At 35.7% G+C, this 16,446-nt stretch overlaps 1 long non-coding RNA gene across 4 annotated transcripts; it reads right to left on the reverse strand.

Annotated features, from left to right (window-relative positions):
- On the reverse strand, positions 5,485-13,065 carry LOC109849944. Of its 4 annotated transcripts, XR_002249279.1 has the most exons (6): positions 13,035-13,065; positions 12,888-12,953; positions 12,773-12,814; positions 12,629-12,690; positions 7,981-8,065; positions 5,485-5,745 (listed from the first exon to the last, which is right to left on the reverse strand). It is a non-coding gene; the product is annotated as an uncharacterized LOC109849944 (long non-coding RNA). The 4 variants fall into 4 exon arrangements; XR_002249277.1 differs by having other exon boundaries at positions 12,773-12,953; positions 13,035-13,059; XR_002249278.1 differs by lacking the exon at positions 13,035-13,065 and having other exon boundaries at positions 12,888-13,010.

Consider the following 16,446-nt stretch of genomic DNA (forward strand, 5'->3'; position numbering starts at 1 on the left):
CCAAGAAGCAATGCAGTCAACAAACAGTCTTTTATGGAAAGAAGCTATAGAAGATGAGATGGATTCATTGATCCAAAATCATACTTGGAAGCTGATGGATGTACCTGAAGGTGCAAGGCCTATCAGTTGCAAGTGGATCTTCAAGAAGAAGCTTCGTCCTTATGGTACTTTTGAGAAGTACAAAGCAAGACTGGTGACGAAAGGATTCTCTCAGAGAGAAGGAATATATTTCTTTGATATCTATGCACCAGTTTGCAAGATCACTACCATCATAGTGCTTATCGTATGGGTGGCAATAAAAAGATTCGTTATACATCAGATGGATGTGAAGACTGCCTTTCTCAGTAGAGACCTCACATAAGAGATCTACATGAAGAAACCAGAAGGACTTGATGCTCCAGCTGGTAAAGTTTGTAAACTTATTAAGTCAGAGATCTACATGAAGAAACCAGAAGGACTTGATGCTCCAGCTGGTAAAGTTTGTAAACTTATTAAGTCTCTATATGGACTTAAACCAGAAGGACTTGATGCTCCAGCTGGTAAAGTTTGTAAACTTATTAAGTCTCTATATGGACTTAAGCAAGTACCGAAACTCTAACAAGAGAAGTTCGATGGGGTTGTTCGTAACAATGGGTATCAAGTCAGTGAGTCTGATAAGTGTCTATACATCAAGATCACTGAAGGAAAGGTGGTTGTTATCTGCCTCTATATGGATGATATGCTCATCATCGGGAGTGATTATGAGATAGTAACATCTACCAAAAAAATTCTATCAGCACAGTTCAACATGAAGGACCTTGGAACTACGGACGTGATTCTTGGAATCAAAATCATATACTTTAAAGAGGATATTGGATTATCCTAATCTCATTATGTTGAGAGCATGCTAAGAAAGTATGGCTACTACGACCTGCCAGAACTATCAGTGCCATATGATTACAATAAGAAGTTTCGACCGAACACTAAAAAACCAGTAGAGCAGCTAAGGTACTCAAAGATAATTGGAAGTCTTATGTATGCGATGAGCTGCACAAGGCCAGATATAACATTCGCTATAGGAATGCTTAATAGGTTCACAAGTAATCCTGAAAAGCTTCATTGGGATGTTGTCCAGAGATCGATGAGATACTTGAAAGAAACTATAGGTCTGGGCCTATTCTACACTGGATATCCGGCTATAATCGAAGGCTATTCAGATGCGAGCTGGTGCTCAGAACCAGATGAGTGCAGATCTACTAGAGGTTTTATCTTCACCATGGGTGGAGCTACCATATCGTGGAAATCTAAGAAGCAAACTATGATTACACAGTCATCGATGGAATCTGAATTCTTTACACTCTGTGCTGTAGGAGATGAAGCTGAGTGGCTCAGTTGTATTCTCCGAGACCTTCCATTGACAGAATTGCAATGCACAATTACTATCTATTATGATAATCAGGCAATGGGTGCTGTGGTAATGAACTCATTGTTCAATGGAAAGAAGTGGATAGTTCATCTAAAGCATAGGTATTTGAGAGAACTCATTTGCCAAAGAGTCATCTCGGTGATTGACGTTCGGTCTTAAAAGAATATGACTGATCCTTTGACTAAAGGTCTGAAAAAAGACATAGTCGAAAGGACGTCTGCTGCAATGAGTCTCAAAGTTTTATGAGTCTTACAAATACTTATCATGTTCATCAAATTATTAGTTCAAAGCCTACGCTACTAATAATAAGATAATTGGTTCAAAAGTCAAGTAAGATTTGTAAAGTTTGGTGAGTCTTATAAACACTTACCATTTATATCAAGCCATTAGTTTAAAGCTTATGCTACTAATGACAAGATGATTGGTTCAAAAGTCTTATAAGATTTACAAGTAAAATCCTATAATGATAAAGAGGATGGTTGTTAAGCCTTAATGAGTCCAAAGCATTTTGGATGAGGGATGTTGGATAGGTAACATGCTTAAAGGACTCACCGATGATCCTATCTTATAAAGGGGTTGGCTGTTAAGCCTTAATGAGTCCAAAGCATTTCGGGTGTGGGGTGTTAGATAGGAAACATGTCTAAAGGACTCACCTAGAATCCTATCACGAGAGAGGATGACTCTTAAGCTTTAATGAGTTCAAAACATTTCGGATGTGAGATGTTTGATAGGAAACATGCCTAAAGAACTCACCTATGCATGGGTGGAGATTTGGCTATCTCCTATGGTGTTTTGTAGAAAGATACCTAGAGTCCTAGTAGAAATCAGGATATGCACAGGGCCATAAATGTGCAGAGCAAAGACAAGTGTGGTTTAAAGTAAAAACTACCACAGATGAGTTTGATCTTGTGTGATCGCAGGATTTTAGACATGTGTTGACTCAAGTCTCTGTGACACCATGCATGTATCTTCTATTCAGATGGTCTAAGGGGGAGTCAAGTCCTTCCGACATCTACCTTATGCACAACGACATCATAACACAACACTAGTTTAAAAACTTGTGAGAGATTGTTAGATTTTTTTTGTCAAAACCGCTTTCCAAAATGTTTCAAACTATATATATATATATATTAACTACAAGTACTTTTCAGAAATACTTAGTAGCCTAGTGGAAAGTTAAAGTTTTGGTGTTTTAAAAGGTCCTATGTTCACGGTTTGCTAACGGTAAGCCGAGAAGTGTTTTATTTTAATTAATCCCTTATAAGTTCTAGTGGGCCGTGGGTCGTGGACCGTGGGCCAATGGGCCGGGGATCTGGGCTAATCGAGCTGAGGCGCTAAGTGGTGCTTTGTTAGGCGTACTTTGCACTTCACACAGAGGCATCGGGGCTAGGTGGCGCCACGTTGGCTGTCACTATGGTCACCACGAAGGTTGTCTCGCAGGATGCTTTGCAGCATGAGGACGAGCTATGTATTCGTATAAGGGTGTGACCCTAATGTTCTCGAATTCAGACGAGGTTCGTCGAGGTTCGTCTGATTCATAAGATCAGACGAGGTTCGCTCGTCAAATGAGATTCGCATGTTTGCTGAGGTTTGCCCGTTCGACGAGGTTCGCTCGTGAAATGAGGTTCGCCTATTTGACAAGGTTCGCTCGTCAAATGAGGTTCGCTCGTTAAACAAGGTTCGCCTGTTCGACGAGGTTCACTCATCAAATGAGGTTCGCCTATTTGATGAGGTTCGCTCGTTTGACAAGGTTCGTATGTTTGACGAGGTTCGCTCGTTCGACGAGGTTAGCTCGTTCGACGAGGTTCTTATGTTCGACGAGGTTCGCCCATTCGACAAGGTTCGTTCTATAGACGATGTTCGTCTGATTTGCTGAGATGTGACCCTCGCGTTTCGTACTAATGCGTCCATTGATTGCCTCGTATTCAGGAGTTACTGCATGCAGCAATTACAACGGTATTTAGAGTAATTTAATGCATTGATGTTACAATCATAATTGCCATTGTGAATTGTAACAGTCGCATTAATTGAGGGTGACTCTTAAGCTGGTCTTAGAGGCCTATAAATAGCGCCCCTTGGGCAGCTCTTGTAGTTCGCTAGAGATCTTGGAATACGAATGTCGGATCAAGGAGGTCTTGACGTTGTTGCTGTTGTTGTGTTGTTGCTGCAGAAACTATGCCAGCAATAACTTGCTCTGAAACCGAAAGGTTTTGAACCGAAAGGTTCTGAGATCGAGAAGATCTTTGCCTTGACCGAAAGGTCTTATAGATCAAGGAGATCTTGACAGTACTAGGTTGGTGCACATCAGAGTATTATACTGCTGTTCCTAAAAACAGTTTGGCCTTGGGATCATTGCACCGGAGTAGGCCAAATATTGCTTTAAGCACAGTGTTTCATAAACGCACAGCAATGAACTAAAAAAAATTAAAATTATAGCACATCAATTTTTACTGTTTTATTCCAGATTTAACCACAATTTCCAACACTTTGTGCGTATTCCTCGATGAGTGCCTAGGACTTGTATAAGAAGATTTTGGTGATCTACTATTGGCATTTGGTCATTCTTCTCTGATAATAGATTCTAAAGTCTCCCTACTTCATCAGAGAGCTGGTTGTCTGTTACACAATTTGATCAGTTTATGACTATTTGCTGGCGTGCCTACAGATATTGCTACTTAAATTAATGCCAAATAACATAGTATAAATATAACTTCAGTGGTAAATGATGCAATCTTCAGCAATTAATGACTACGTGCTTGTATGTCTACAGACATTTAGTTCATCTTCAAATAAAGGAAATGTTCTATAATTGCGATAGACATCAACTATCAAATATATAAATAATCTAAATGGTAATCAGAATTGCTTCTTAAATTAGTTCCAAGTAACATCTAACATAGGATAAATACAACTTCGATGGTAATGATGCAACCTTTGAAACTTGGTTCTGTTTGCGGCGCACCATGTATGGCACTTCTAAATAAATTTGAAAGAAAGCTGGCACCTGAACTGGAATTTAGCAAGGTTTGAAAACTTTGCTTGAGAACCCCATCAACAGTTTCAATTTTGAATTTCCAGGTTGTTATCTTTCAATTTTGCCATTTAAAGACAAAATTACAAGAAGTATTTGAAAACTATTTTGTAAATTTAGTGAAGCATGTATATCTGGTGCAGTACGGTTTTCTAAATTTTATAGTGGGACGGTTGGGGATAAAGCAAATCAGAGGTTTCGTTTGGATTCGAGGATTTAATTTTAAATTCCAGAATTGAATTCTGAAATTTGAAATCCAGAATTTCAAATTCAATTCCTTCGTTTGGGAAACCTTCAAGTTTAAATTCCAGAATTCAATTTGAAATTCATGTTTGACAAACTTTAGAATTTTAATTTTAAAAATTTCAATTGAGTTGTTTGCCAACTAGTAGAAATCTAATTTCTAAGCTAAAATTGTAGTTTGTCAACTAGTAGAATTCGAATTTCTAAACTAAAATTGTAGCTCGAATATAATTTAGAAATAAAATAATCAATCTACACAAGTTATGCATCAAAATTGGTAGAAATAAATGCTTCAAATAGTATATCGGATATCCAACTAACTTGACATGTAGATAAAATAGTTTTGTGCAGGTAGTATGAATTTTAAAGACAATCCATTACCTAATTTCCTATTATCAATGAAGAGACTAGCAAAAGATTTAGTTCCTCTTTCCTCATAGATTTCCTCATTTTCTTACCCTTTAATCTGATCTCGATCATCAGTTTCCTTGATTAAATCAGATACAAGATGAGGAATTTTTGAATTATCCTCATTAAAAACAGAATTATTATTTCCTGAATTCACAGATCTATCCACAACATCATTCTTCTTATCAAATTTCAATGAAATAATAGCCTTATCTGATATCGATTCTGAAATATTTGAGGATGATCCAAGAACTCTTGTTGATTTTGAAGAACTCTGAGGAAAAGAAGAGATTACCATAAAAATAGTTGACCTAATAATCACCATAAAAATTACTCAAATCATTCATCAATAAAGCTTTATAAACTCATCCATCACTAACTATAACAACAAACAAAGTAAAAAACTTTAAATATTGCATATAACAATTCAACAAACCAAAGATCCAAAATATCCAACAAATACAAAGCAATAAGAATTAATAATTCCCCATTATATAGTGTCATGCTTAAATTGCTCCCGTACTAGTTTCTTTAAAACTTTTACATCTGATTCAAATGAGCGTTTATTTCTAATGCTTACACACTTTTACTTTGTATTTCTCATTGTAGCTTTCTCTCCTTGGTTCAAGAAGTCCTACTTTACGAGGTTTTGAATCACCTGAAACAACAACAAGAAGACCAAATTAGCTCCATTCTTAAAGACCATGCAAACTAGCAATAGAAAAGAAATCATGTTCTATTTAGATTATTAGGAATCACATTCTATTTCAAAAATCAAAATGTTGTTTGTGGAGGAGTGTTGTAGACCGCTTATGTTATTTTTTAAAATCAAATTGTATGGAAAAAAGTTCAAAAATGTGATACTATAAAGGGTCTATGTGCAATTAACTCTGTTCTAAAAGGCAACAGAAAGCATCTATGCTAGTTGGGAGATAAACCTACTTGCTTTTCATATGCCTTGCATCTACAAAAAAGAATGTAACAACAATTTTGCTTGTAGTTCAAGTATTGACAAGAACTAAAAACAAACACATGTGGAGAGTTCAGTTTAACTCCTCATTTGGAGATAGTAATCCCTTTGCCTTTTTTAAAAGGATGCATTAAAAGAAGTAGAGAACATAATGTTCAGTACGGCAATATCTGAAATAACTATTGATGACGATTAAGTTGAATTTTATATTTAGATTTGTTTCACTAGACTACCTGAAGTATTACCTGATTCATAGGATCCTTTTGAGCTCTAGACCACTTGGTAGACATTCACCCATCAACATATAAAAATAAAAGCAAGATCATCTAGGTTGCTCGGACACGACGTTTTGGGTGCTATGTCCGTGTTTGACACATATTAGACACGGATTCTCAAAGTAAAAACCAATTTCCCCTTATTTATTTCATAAACTAGTTTCTTTGGTAATATCATATTCAAAACCAATCGGTTTTTTGAGCCTGAAAACTAGCACCCATTACTTAATTATTTAAAAAATACCATTGTATTATCTCATGCGATCAAAACTAAATTTTTATTGTTAAACCTCATTCTTAGTTGTATTTAACTCGATTAGTAATTGTTTTTTTTTTTGGTCAATGAAAATTTCATTCATCTCCAATATGAAAATTTCTGTACATCACTGCTCAGTTTAGAACTGAGAATACACTAATAGAAAGAAACATACAAATATTATATGTATTTGGATTCAATATTTGATCTAATGTAAATTTTATACACACACATAGTTGTGTCCCCTATCCTGCATTTTATAAATTTGTCATGTCTCGTATCCATATCTGTATCTGTGTCCATGTTTGCACCCGTGTCCGCTACCTAGAAGATTATATAAAACACTAATTTATAGAATAAGGAAGCAATTTGAAAGCTTTATATTTTGCATGGAATCAAATGAAAAAAGGGGAAAGCCTGATCTTCTAGTCAAATTTTATAAATATGCTCAGTATCTAAAAAGAAAACAGAAGTTGTGCAAGTATTCATGCTCAATGTCATTTGTAATTTTCTGCACATGAAAGGAGTGAGTAAACTGAAGGATGGATAGAGGTAAGTAATCATGAAACATCAAGAAATTGTTAACTTAACTCATGCCATGAAATTCTCATTCATAGACCATTGTACCTAATTTTCTTGACTATTTAACTGAACTAGTAGAGAACTTGCAAGAATCAACAGCTTTTCTGGTGAACAGATCAATAAATATTAATTATTATCACTAGATGAGATTCTAATCATAGATTTACTCCAAAATTTAACTTTAGATCCCAATGAGCATCATGTGTAGCCTGGTAGTAATATGACATGATGATGAAGTAAAAAAGGCAAAACTTTGAATCATTTGGATTTTTTTGCAACCTAATGCGCTATATTAATGATAAAACCAAAAACAAAAGTAGTACAACCATAACATCCATGAAGCAGGTGCTTCCATCAATAATATACAAGTAAGTATATACAAGTAAATATAAGATTTGCAAATATGTTGGCAAACTCTTTCACCATGATGCATGGATAGGATTCCCACGCATAGAATAGATCATTCAAGTGCCAAATCTGATTGCAATATTAATTTTAACTGAATCATGCAATCATGGGCTTTTCTCACCATAACAAACTTGTATCATTTTGTACAAAATTAACTTCATATCAGGTTATAAATCCTTGTTAGCAATATCGTAGAAAAGAAATGTGCACACCATCAGTCTTCTACCTCTAACAACTATTATTGTGCTTCATAATTTATCAGGCTTTAAATGTCATTCACTGCTTCAATCCCAAATAGAGAGCTATAGATAATTTTTTAGAAAATGTAGTATGAGATGAAAATTAATAGCAAAGCTCCAAATTGTAAAATTTGGTAACATAAAACCATGAAGAACTCATTACCTTGAGCACGATGGTCAATTTTCAACACAATATCAACAAACAGTTGTTGCAGCAGATGGAACCTCTAAGATTAAGAGCTTAATGCCTACAACAACAACAACAACAATTACCTTGATGCTCCACGTAGAAAAGACTGCAAGTTTGTCCTTAAGGACTAGATAACTTCAAGAAGGGAAAATCTAATATAAAAATTATGTAGTCCAGAGGACTAATCAAAGGCTTATACAATTAAGATATTTGCTAACAATGAAAGTTATATTAGCTTTTCAAACTATGTGAACCTACTATCCCTTGAAAAATAAGGAAATTTACCAACTCTGATGCCCTTTCACCAGCATCTTTCATCGCCAACATGATTGAACCATAAAACTTTAATAACATAGAGATACATAGAACCTCCAATTCCTTGTTCTTTACCTTCAAGGGCCTCAATTCAATTTCTTTTGTTTTTTGACAATTTCACTTGGTTTAGGTATAATCAGGACAAAAGGGCATATTTCTTTTATATCTCTTATGTCACAAGTATCACAAAGATATGCTACATTTGGATGGTTTTTGTGCACCTAAACATTAATCATCACTTCAATACAAGGAAGCTCAAACAATTTCCAAAATAATCAGCATCAAACTTGAAGAGAACTTCAGAAATACAAGGAAAATTGCCATAGAATGGTGATGCCATACAAAAAATGCTCCAATACAAAGAACATATCAATACAATATAGGGAAATGTAAGATAGAATAGAGACCATTGGCCTTTCTCCAAGAAACATTGTTATTGTTAATATACAACTAAAATGCTAAAAACCTAAGATTGAATATAGATGCTCAGGTTTCACTTGTTACTACTACATACAAGCATGAACAATAAAAAAAAGAGTTTTTACCCAAAATTTTAATCAAGTCATGAACTAGTCACTCGTCATCAATGTTACTTATATTCATGCTAAAAGAACATGGAAATCTACAAACTTTAGAATTCTTCCTCAATATAAACAACTCAAAACCTAAAGTATGAAACTTCGATACCTGAACTCGAGGCTACATCGACCCTTGACCCCTATCTCTGGCAATCGCCGACTAAACAGAGTCCGTCCTCCCTCGCACTTGAACTTCACTGTCCCCCACGCGATCGATTACCGAGGGAGAGGGGTTGGATCTAGGGTTAGGGTTTCAATGGAAATGGAGAGAGATAGAATCGAGAGGATGCTCGTGAGGGTGCTCGCGAGAAAAATCCATGATGGAGGTGAAAGAGAGAGGTTGGATCTAGGATTAGGGTTTCGGTGGAGAAGGAGAGAGAGAATCGAGAGGGGGCTCGCGAGAAACAATCACGCTCAGTCTCCCAATCGTGCGTGAAAGAGAGATAGGGATCACGAAATTGGAAATGACACCAATATGCGTGTAATTTGAAAGTTATGACTCATTATAGTTTTAAACTTCAAATGGATTTGGACCAAATCCAAATTCTCAATTACTAGTATATCCAAACACTGTAATTGGCTCAATTATAGAATTTGAAATTAAATCCTTGAATCCAAACAGACCATGTTTACATGAATCATCTTATATTGAAGAAAATCCTAGTTTAGGTGGGAGCTAATTTGTTTTCTTTTTGCATCAACCTGGCCTACAATGGATATCATCATAGTATTTTTCTTTAATTAGTTGATTTGCTTGGATTTGAGGATTTTATGAACATATTAAAAATGCTTTATCCAACATAAAACCAGACCTTAATCTTCTTTTTCTTCTTTTGTATTGTTTCCAATTCTTTATTAATATGTGAACATAATTTCTTCCCATCTTTCTCATTCTCTCATAATGTATACATTTGTTCATGTTGTTTCTTCGCCAGTCCTTTTTCCCCCTTCTTTTGAACGGAGGCCATAGCGGTCTTTGAACTGATAGCTTCCATAACCTAAAAACACTACTTTAACCCTAAGTCAGGCCTCAATGTCTATGTTGATGCACATTCAAGTACACAAGTTAATCGGGTCTATAAGATAGATATGAAGTGAAGTTCAACAACTCAAAGGAACTACATCAGTCAATTGCAGGTCCATGCCGATCATGTTGAGTCGTCTACCCACAACTTGCTCGCCTCCTAAAGCTGAAATGTCTTCCCAGTTAATCAAATGTAGGATGACATTCTCCAACATTTTGATGACTTTTTGTCAACTACTAGCTGATATATTGGCTTAGTTTCAGATTGGTCCCCTATGAGAAGATTACTAATGGTCCATGGACGCTAGTTTTGGCCAAAGCTTAAGACTAGAAGAGCAGGTCTTGATTTTGCAACGCTTCAAAAGCAATGGAATGTGTCCACTACAAGCTTACACTTGCATCTCTGTCTATGTCGGAGTATATAACAAGATTTTAAATGTAAATACTACAGGAATCAAGCTTGATTTTTCTCCGAAAGTTCAGCTATGCAGAACAACAGAAAAAACATGTAAAATCTGCTAGCTTGAACGTCAGCAAGACAAAGCAGCAAAGAGTAAGAGCGTTTTGAACCCATATTAAAAGGTAATCCAAGGCAAGATGAAGATCCTCTATATTGATGGCCGCAACAGCAACTTATTATTAAACATGCCTAGATCATCGCAGCCTAAAGGTAGCATGTTATGACAAATTCCCCAGGATAAGCTAATATCAATCACACGAGAGCACAAAAAATATCAAGAACACACGAACACAAAGATATACGTGGTTCGGCTTGTAGCCTACGTCCATGGGCGAAGGAGGATAAAAACTTTACTAATTATGAGGAATACAAAGTGAAATTTCTCAATCTCTCAATCACTCAATCCTAAATAACAATTCAAAATTCTAATACAACTCTCAACTAAAGGAACAAAAGAGAAGAATATCAAATAGGCTTCACAAAAGAACTCTCTCTTCTTGATTGGTGCTCTGAAGATTGATGCATCTAATTGGCTTAAAAAACTGTTCTTATATAGCCTTGAAGGTCCCAACTCCCTGTTGTCTAAGGAATAAAAGTTCTAATAAGAATAGAAGTCAACGTGTCCTAAGACCCGACAAGAGTCCAAGTAGAAATAAACCTCTAATATGATTGGTTATGCAAAGTCTAATGTAAGTAGGACTCTTGATCAAAATAAACTAACCTAAAAAGGAACTCCCAAAGTAATATGGATTTGAGTATTTGAGGCAACATTTAACAAATCTCCACCTTGACTCAAATGCGTAGAAGATTCCTCATTCTAAAATAAGCTAATTTACTCCACCTTCTCCAATAGCCCCACAAGCCATCTAAGTGCGGCACGTATCGATCAAGTCCAAGCCCGGCTTGAACTTGCTAACTGAAAGAGGCCTCCTCAACAAATTGACTGAATTGTTCCCACGATGACTGTAAATATTAGCGAAATCATCACCTGAAGTAGCTCCTGAATAGCTGAAGGGCACAAAATTATCAACCGACAATGCATAAGCTATAGTATCATCATATCTTTACGGTGGTCGGATATCTCGTCTTGACCGATCTCTAGCAATAGTGTATTCCCGCTCTTTTTGCAGCTGCTGAGGTGCTTCATCTATGAAGAGCTGAATCACGAATTTCTAACTCCACATTATGTCCTGTAGTGCGCGCATTATCAACAACTGAAACTGATGACCGTTTCTAGTGGAACATAGCAGATTCATCAAAAATAACATCACGGCTAATAATAATCTTAGGAGACTTCGGATCAGGACACCACAACCTAAAACCCTTAACACCTGATGCATAACCTAGAAATATGCACTTCTTTGCTTGCGGCCCAAGTTTCTCTTGACTAACATGCGCATATGCAGGGCAACCAAATATTCTAAGATAAGAACATAGTAAATTGATGTAAAACATTAACGCCAAAGTGGACATCACAGTAGTTCAGTTGAGGTGAAATAGAGTCAGACTCAACTGCACTTGTTGGTTTCTGTACACAAGAGAACACTATAGGAACTAGATACGTAATGGTACTATTCATCTTTACTTCTTTAAGCTAATTCTGTTTTCTTATGCATGTGCCAATTTGTTATCCCAACTTTAATATATTGCCACATCCATCTCAACACTCTCATTTTGATGAGTACATTGTTTCATAACTTCTAACATGTGTTGTGCCCCATGCTTGTACGGACGGGTATGATTTCTTTGGTTAGCGTATCTCGGTTTCATCTCATTTTGATAATTCCCTCAGCATCTGATAAGCAGATAATAGGGTTTTCTTCCGTCGGATAGTATAGAAATTATTTGGTATACTATTGCACGATAGTTAAAATGAATTATGAGAGCACATGTCCTATAACTGAACAAGGAAGGAATTTAGATTGCACGTATACATGTTGCACTGGACTTGAATCCTATCCTCCCCATCATATACACGTTGTAGTGGACTTGAATCCTATCCTCCCCACCAAATCAGTATATTTGATAAGCTCAAACTTGTCAATTGCTCTTTTTTAGTACATTGCTTTGTAACTTATAATAAACTACTATTACAGTAAGAACATGCTAATTGTTCAACAAACAAAACCTGAACAGAATTAAAACGAAACGCTTCACTCAGATATGCCATACTGTATAAAGATTTGAAAATTCAAAACACATATAAGCATAAAAATTAAAATATTAAGGTGTCTGCTTTCTCACTGTTCTTGCTCTCTTCAACCACTAGCTTCTGGCTTTCATCGTACCTTGTTTGCAACTCAATTCTGCAATTCAATAACACAAAATCCCACATTTTAAACATTTCAATAAATACATTTAAAGAACAAGTCATGAATTAACACTTACATCTCAGATCGCAACCGGTCGTTCTCAATTCTTTCTCAATCTCTGCAAACAATTCCAGATCTCAAGCCCTAAACTCCCTAAAACAAAAAAGATTGGGAAAATTTTCAACAAATACCGAGCTGGTAGCTTCTAAGTGTAGCGCTCGTTTATGGCTCAACTCCTCGTCGATTAACTTCCTCTTCTGAAGAAATTGCGCCCACAAATTAGAAAAAGAAAGGGTCTTTTTAATTTTCTTGGTAAGAATTTGAGACAAAGGAATTACCTTTAAGCCACATCTGGGTTGGTAAGCGGCAATGAAATGCAATTCCAACTTTTTATTCACGCGTACCAATAATTTTAGACGTCAAAATTACTATTCTCATTTCCTATTCTTTCTCACTTTACATGGGAATTGTTATTCTCAACCATTTGACAAGGAATTGATATTCCTACTTAAGTGAGAATAAAAATAAACAAATAATTTCCGATTATATCCTCCTTAAAAGATACGAATATATATATAAATTCACATATGAAAAATTATTTCTATAAAAATAATATCATTAGCTGCTCGTACAAATATATAAATAGATGTAAAATATTAAAATACTATTCTTTGTTCTACTTTACTCTAGTTCTATCGCATCTGCAGTAGAAAAAAATCTCATCTCTCGCCTCGATGCAACTCGGTTAGGTAACCATTATTTCTTTTTAAAATATGTATGCGTAGCTAATCTTTACCTAATCTTTATAGCAATTTTTTTATCTTTTGGCGACTCAGTTGTGTAATCCGTTAGCAATTAGGTTAGTACATATTTGATCGTTGGATGTATGATTTGAAGTTCCATTAAAGCATATGTGCCTAATCTTTTCAGTAATTTTTCAAATCATTCACAACAAGAAATGTGCTTAATTGATGAGATTGGAACTTTATATTATGATTAGAGATTAACATGTTTTCTATTCCTTCAAATTTTCTAGGTTAGCATATTTTCTACTCCTAACCAATAGTTTGAAAGTTAAAGTTGCATTTGAAATTTCATAGAAATTTTCTATATAGACTAAAAGTTAACATGTTTTTCTAATCCTTCAAATTTTAGTATTTTCATCTCTCTCTTTATGCATGCACATGGAATTCAGTCATAAATCATGCAGCATGCATATGGAATTCAGTCAATTGTATGCGTTTGTGCACAGTGATGCTAGTAGCATTAGCTGCTCATACACGTAGTAGACATGTATTATTAGAAGTTAGAAATGTAAAATTATAATTATTTATAATCAAAAATAGTTTCTATGAAAATTATTTTTTAATTAGTAAACCAAAAGTCCAAAATTATTGCTGAGGCGGTATACCAAAATATAACTATCAAATGGGAAATTGTTTCTATAAGAAAAAATATCATTTCTATAAAACTTATTTTTCTAAAAAAATAAATTATTTAATCATTTTTAAAATATTTTTATGTTTTTAAAATTTTGTGTTTTTATTATTAGAAAACTAAATTTTACTCTCACTTGTGAACAAATGATACCAAACATGGGAATAAGAACAAGATTGTCATTCCCGTTTCATTCTCTAAACTCGCCCAAACTTGAGAATGAGAATACACATTCCATTCACACATCTATTCTATTCAATTCCTACATTCTTTTCATTCTCACTTGATTCTAATCCCACGTACCAAACAAGACGTTAGATTCTGGTACTTATCATAAAGCTTGGAATTGAATTGCTCCATCTGGTGCCCTAGAAAGATGAGAGAATCCTATGGTTCGGTAACTAAAGAATTGTAGAAGGGCTAGCTGCAAAAAGTGAAGAAGAGGAGATTAGAAAGTAGCGGGAATGCAACTTTTGAAATTTTTAGACATTAATTTTTGTCTAAATGACATAAAAATACCACAATGTTTTTACTATGTAGCACAAAAATACCATAAGTTATATTTTTCAGCAAAAATATATTATAAAGTTTCTCCTGTTAGAAAGCCCTGAAGGCCAAAAATGTGAGATGACCTTGATAGCCTCGTCGTAATTAATCACAGTAAAAAAACCTAATTCTCCTCTTTTTCCTTATTACGTTACTTTCTCTAAAATCTTTAACCTGCTCTAATTTGAGCATTTTGAGGGCGATTTCTCTAATTCATTGTTGTTATAGGCTGCAAGTTAACCAAGCATTAATCAATAGCTGGGAATCCGACATGTGTCCCGCTCCATGCTTAATCAGATTACTCTGACAACCGACAACTTGAGTTATTCCAGCGGCTGACTCCATCGACTAACAACTTGCGTGGCCGACAAGAAATCCGATACTTGTCGACCTTTTCTCCAGGTCGAGCCTAGAAGACTCCACACTCGACCAGCTATATCATCTAACAACTCACGTAACCGACTAAAAAGGTGTATTTGTCGGCCTTCAGCCAGACGACTAGAGAGGCGGTGTGTCCTCCAACCCCCTGCTGACAATCAACTACCATCGCATTAACTGCTCTGACAAAGTCATCATTGTTCTAGCCCTTATAGTTTTCATGACTCATCAGACCTAATCAGCATCAAGCAACTGCTGTCGGCTTTGCACTAACTACTTAGATGACTCATCATCGTTTGTAGCTGACACCCGTAAAACACCTGCTGGGTCCGCTGATTACCTGGACTAGCCCTAAATTACCTTTTTGCCCTTCCGATTTGCTATAAAAGGACGCTGCATTGTACGAGGTAACTTCTTCTACTCCATGCAACTCTGAAACTCTAGATTAATTTCATCACTTATCTTATATGTCTCCACTCAAGCTCAAATGCTGACTTGCTCGTTGGAGGAACCACCAGAGAACCCAACTCTGGCCCCTCACGAGTTCTTCATATGCAGGAAAGAACAGCGGGCCCTAGAGCTAGTCATTTGAAGGAGCTTGAGGACCCAAACATGACCATAATCCACCCGTAAACCCTCTATTTGATAACTGGCATCAACAACCTGAGATCTGTAATTTGCTTTGGAATTGTGCCTAGAAAGCCCTAATTTCACATTGCAACAGGTACACCCGCGCTCAATATAGTGGTTTTAACTTGGATTTGGGGGAAATGGTCATTGCTTAAAATTATGGTTTTGATGTGTTTTTCAGTGTTTTTGTAGCTATTGTTTATATTAGTTTGATTTTGTTTGAACTTATGAATGTGAGGTGGTGGTGGGTAAAATAATCTATTTTGCTTTATGTTATAGGATGTCAGCTAAGGTGAAAGTATAAATACATCACAGGGGGAGCTATTTAAAGTTACAAAATGTTAAAGTATGTTGAGCGGAAGGAGAAGATTCTCCTGGTTGATAAAGAAAAGTTATCACGAGACCACATTTGAGGGGGTTGTTAGAGCAATGGTGTACAAAGAAGAATTGTGAATCTTTGTTAAACCCCATTTAGTGCAGTTGATAGAGGTCTTAGGTTGGTTTAAGAGATTCTTGCCTAAGACATGTTATGATAAGGTAAATCAACCTCCACACAAAAAGAAAGGCAGGGAGAGACCTAAAAACAATAGGACAAAGGGACGAAATGAGCTATACAATCAAGATCAAATTATAAGATATGGTCAACTAAATGCTTGCCCTAAGTGTAAAAAAAACTGGGCATAAACTGATGTGTAAATCTCAAATAGGGTTTGATACATACTAATTTAACTACACTATAGTATTCTACAGGTCAAAGGA

This window comes from Asparagus officinalis, chromosome 7 (assembly GCF_001876935.1).
Source record: "Asparagus officinalis chromosome 7, Aspof.V1, whole genome shotgun sequence".
NCBI classification, from domain to species: Eukaryota; Viridiplantae; Streptophyta; class Magnoliopsida; order Asparagales; family Asparagaceae; genus Asparagus; species Asparagus officinalis.